This window comes from Schistocerca gregaria, chromosome 4 (genome assembly GCF_023897955.1).
Source record: "Schistocerca gregaria isolate iqSchGreg1 chromosome 4, iqSchGreg1.2, whole genome shotgun sequence".
In the NCBI taxonomy this organism is placed as follows: domain Eukaryota; kingdom Metazoa; phylum Arthropoda; class Insecta; order Orthoptera; family Acrididae; genus Schistocerca; species Schistocerca gregaria.
This window is the reverse complement of record NC_064923.1, coordinates 445,963,509-445,968,013: the sequence shown is the minus strand read 5'-3', so window position 1 is coordinate 445,968,013 and position 4,505 is coordinate 445,963,509. Positions and strand designations below refer to the sequence as shown.

Genomic DNA, 4,505 nt, shown 5'->3' with positions numbered 1-4,505 from the left:
AATGTTACCACCGTTGCTTTTAATGTCACCAAAGGTTGTTTTAACTTTCCTGTATGCTGAGTCTGTCCTTCCGACAATCATATCTTTTCCGATGTCTTCACATTTTTCCTGCAGCCATTTCGTCTTAGCTTCCCTACACCTTCTATTTATTTCATTCCTCAGCGACTTGTATTTCTGTATTCCTGATTTTCCCGGAACATGTCTGTACTTCCTCCTTTCATCAATCAACTGAAGTATTTCTTCTGTTACCCATGGTTTCTTCGCAGCTACGTTCTTTGTACCTATGTTTTCCTTCCCAACTTCTGTGATAGCTTTTTTTAGAGATGTCCATTCCTCTTCAACTGTATTGCCTACTGCGCTATTCCTCATTGCTGTATCTATAGCGTTAGAGAACTTCAAACGTATCTCGTCATTCCTTAGAACTTCCGTATCCCACTTCTTTTGCGTATTGATTCTTCCTGACTAATGTCTTGAACTTTAGCCTACTCTTCATCACTACTATATTGTGATCTGAGTCTATATCTGCTCCTGGATACGCCTTACAATCCAATATCTGATTTCGGAATCTCTGTCTGACCATGATGTATTCTAACTGAAATCTTCCCGTATCTCCCGGCCTTTTCCAAGTATACCTCCTCCTCTTGTGATTCTTGAACAGGGTATTCGCTATTACTAGCTGAAACTTGTTACAGAACACAATTAGTCTTTCTCCTCTTTCATTCCTTGTCCCAAGCCCATATTCTCCTGTAACCTTTTCTTCTACTCCACCCCTACAACTGCATTCCAGTCGCCCATGACTATTAGATTTTCGTCCCCCTTTACATACTGCATTACCCTTTCAATATCCTCATACACTTTCTCTATCTGTTCATCTTCAGCTTGCGACGTCGGCATGTATACCTGAACTATCGTTGTTGGTGTTGGTCTGCTGTCGATTCTGATTAGAACAACCCGGTCACTGAACTGTTCACAGTAACAAACGCTCTGCCCTACCTTCCTATTCATAACGAATCCTACACCTGTTATACCATTTTCTGCTGCTGTTGATATTACCCGACACTCATCTGACCAGAAATCCTTGTCTTCCTTCCACTTCATTTCACTGACCCCTACTATATCTAGATTGAGCCTTTGCATTTCCCTTTTCAGATTTTCTAGTTTCCCTACCACGTTCAAGCTTCTGACATTCCACGCCCCGACTCGAAGAACGTTATCCTTACGTTGATTATTCAATCTCATGGTAACTTCCCCCTTGGCAGTCCCCTCCCGGAGATCCGAATGGGGGACTATTCCGGAATATTTTGCCAATGGAGAGATCATCATGACACTTATTCAACTACAGGCTACATGTCCTGTGGATACACGTTACGTGTCTTTAATGCAGTGGTTTTCATTGCCTTCTGCATCCTCATGTCGTTGATCATTGCTGATTCTTCCACCTTTAGGGGCATTTTCCCAACCCTAGGACAAGAGAGTGCCCTCATACGGTTCCTAATTGGTGACAATTCTCTGTCGCAATCTGCAGTGGCAATGAAAATGCTACTACAGTGTTTCCGATGGGAAGTGTTTGATCACCCGCACTACAGCCGGTAATTTGCTCCCTCTGTGTGTTATCTCTACTCTCATTAACTACTAGCTACGAAGACAACATTTTCGCACAACGAGCACAGAGATTTGACGGGAAGCACAGGCGGCTGCTTTCTATGACGAGGGTATTGGAAAGTTGGTATAACGGTGCGACAGATGTCCTTTGCTGGAACGGCGACTATGTAGAGAAGTAGCTGAAAGGTGGAGCCAACTGTCGCAAATAAAAATTTTCTGATTCTCAATGTAGTTTCCATTTCACGACTGATCGGAACTTACTTTCTAGACAAGCCTTGTATGCGACAAAAAATTATCAAAATAGATAAATTTCTTAAAGTGTATAAAGTAGTGTCAGTATCGACGTTATTGTATGGACGTGATAGTCGATGTTTATAGATCAAAAGGATCGAATGTGCAGTGATGAAAGTTCTGAGCGTAGTAGCTGCCTACACATTACTTGACAGGAAGAGAAAGGAAGAAATCAAGAAAGCATTTAACAGTTTTAATCTGAATGAAGATGGCAGGGTGTGGGTTTGGCGAGTGCCCGGTGAACGTCATCTGCCAGCGTGTGTAATGCCAACAGTAAAATTCGGAGGCGGTGATGTTATGGTGTAATCGTGTTTTCATGGAGGCGGCGTCTTGCACCCCTTGTTGTTTTACGTGGCACTATCACAGCACAGGTCTACAATGATGTTTTAAGCACATTCCCACTGTTGAAGAGCAATTCGGGGATTGCATCTTTCATCACGATCGAGCACCTATTTATAATGCACGGCCTGTGACGGACACGACAATAACATCCCTGCAATGAACTGGCCTGCACGGAGTCCTGACCTGAATCCTATAGACCACCTTTGGGATGTTTCGGGACGCCGACTCCGTGTCAGGCCTCACCTATCGACGTCGATACCTCTCCTCAGTGCAGCACTCCGTGAAGAATGGGCTGCCATTCCCAAAGAAGCCTGACTGATCGTATGCCTGCGAGAGTAGAAGCTGTCATCAAGGCTAAGGGTGGGCCAAAGCCATATTCAATTCCAGCATTACTGATGAAGGGCGCCACGAACTGGTAAGTCATTTTCAGCCAGGTGTCCGGACACTTTTGATCACATAGTGTACGAACATTACGACGATTCAGTTTGTCGGATACGTAGAAGGTTGCCTCATTGGAGAAATAAATCTTTTCCAAAAAGTCATTGTTTGCTCAGTCTTGCCTGGCACATCCACTGAAAACTTTGTCGCTTATGTTTGTCCATAGGTTTTAGTGCCTGAAGTGGCTTCATGTTGCAGGGATATAGCTGTAACGTCTTACGCAAGACATTGTGCTCTGTTGATCGTCTCATTTCAAACTCTCTGTACGCCGTACACACCAATGTTTTTGGACTCTTTGCAGACGCCTGCCGTACCTTTTCCACGTTGGTGTCTGAAATAAATGGGCGACCCACACGCTTTTGATGGAGAACACTAACTGTTTCGATAAACCACGTACACCAGAGCCGAATAGTTGGTCGGGACATAGCTTGCCTCCCATATAGTGCTCGAAAGTTTCTTTTCACTTTGGTATCGAACGACGTCTGTATGAGCCAGGCCACACACTGAGCTTTCTCCAATGGTTTTCAATTTCAGTTCTGTGTGGAAATTGCGTCTCATGGTAGGTAAAAGAGAAGAGAAAGCCTTTTGAATTATCTTATGATATGAAACTTCCTGGCAGATTAAAACTGTGTGCCCGACCGAGACTCGAACTCGGGACCTTTGCCTTTCGCGGGCAAGTGCTCTACCAACTGAGCTACCGAAGCACGACTCACGGCCGGTACTCACAGCTTTACTTCTGCCAGTATCCGTCTCCTACCTTCCAAACTTTACAGAAGCTCTGCTGCTAAGGTCATCAGTCGCTAAGCTTACACACTACTTAACTTAAATTATCCTAAGGACAAACACACAGACCCATGCCCGAGGGAGGACTCGAACCTCCGCATGACTGCAGCGCCCGAGACCGGTCGGCTAATCCCGCCCGGCGACCTCTGCAACAGGCGCCTCGTTCATGCACCCGTGCTCACTGCATTGGCCACGTACGGTGGAATTTACAGGCCAATACCGCAACTGGGGGTCTACTGATTGGCGACAGGTGACCTTTTCGAACGAATCGAGTTTTCTGTGGCATCGCACAGAAAGCCCTTGGTATGTACTGCGTGGAAAGCAAATACCCTCCAACAATCGTCGGAAGGGCACTGGCTGAAAGAGGGAGCGTTATGGACTGTGTAATGCATTCGGGGCGCAGCCTCGGTGATCTCGTCATGCTGGAGGGCACAACAGATCAGCGCAAGGATGCGCGTATCCTTGGGGACCGTGACGAACTTATATGCGATCTGTTTTTTCTCGGCACGATAGTATCTACCAGTAGGATACTGCATCGAGTCACAGAGATCGCAGTGTACGTGCGTGGTTCGAAAACACCCAAGAAGAGTTTGCCGTACTGCCCTGAACAGCAGACTTCCCGGTTCGAGAATCTGCGGGACTACCTCGATCGGGCTGTACGCGCCACGGATCATCATCCGAGAAGCCCAGCGCAGCTGACCGCCACGTTGGAGTCGGCGAGGCTCCATATCCGGCTGTACGCGCCACGGATCATCATCCGAGAAACCCAGCGCAGCTGACCGCCACGTTGGAGTCGGCGAGGCTCCATATCCCTGTCGGTACCTTCCAGAACGCCATTTACTCTCCTCCTGCATGTCTCGTAGCGGTCCGCTCTGCAAAAGTTGGTTATTCAGGTTTTCGGCAAGTGATCACATTAATGCAACTGCACAGTGTCGATCGGATGGTGCTCATTAACAACAAACGGGTTGAAAAATCTAGAACTACAGTGATGTGACAGAAGTCATGGGATAGCGGAATGCACATACGAGGTGCGACAATAAAGTAATGAG

At 46.5% G+C, this 4,505-nt stretch overlaps 1 non-coding gene across 1 annotated transcript; it reads right to left on the bottom strand.

Moving 5' to 3' along the window:
- Nucleotides 1-3,303: 3,303 nt before the first annotated feature.
- Trnas-cga (transfer RNA serine (anticodon CGA)) lies at nucleotides 3,304-3,378 on the bottom strand. The gene has a single exon. It is a non-coding gene; the product is annotated as a tRNA-Ser (tRNA).
- Nucleotides 3,379-4,505: the final 1,127 nt, after the last annotated feature.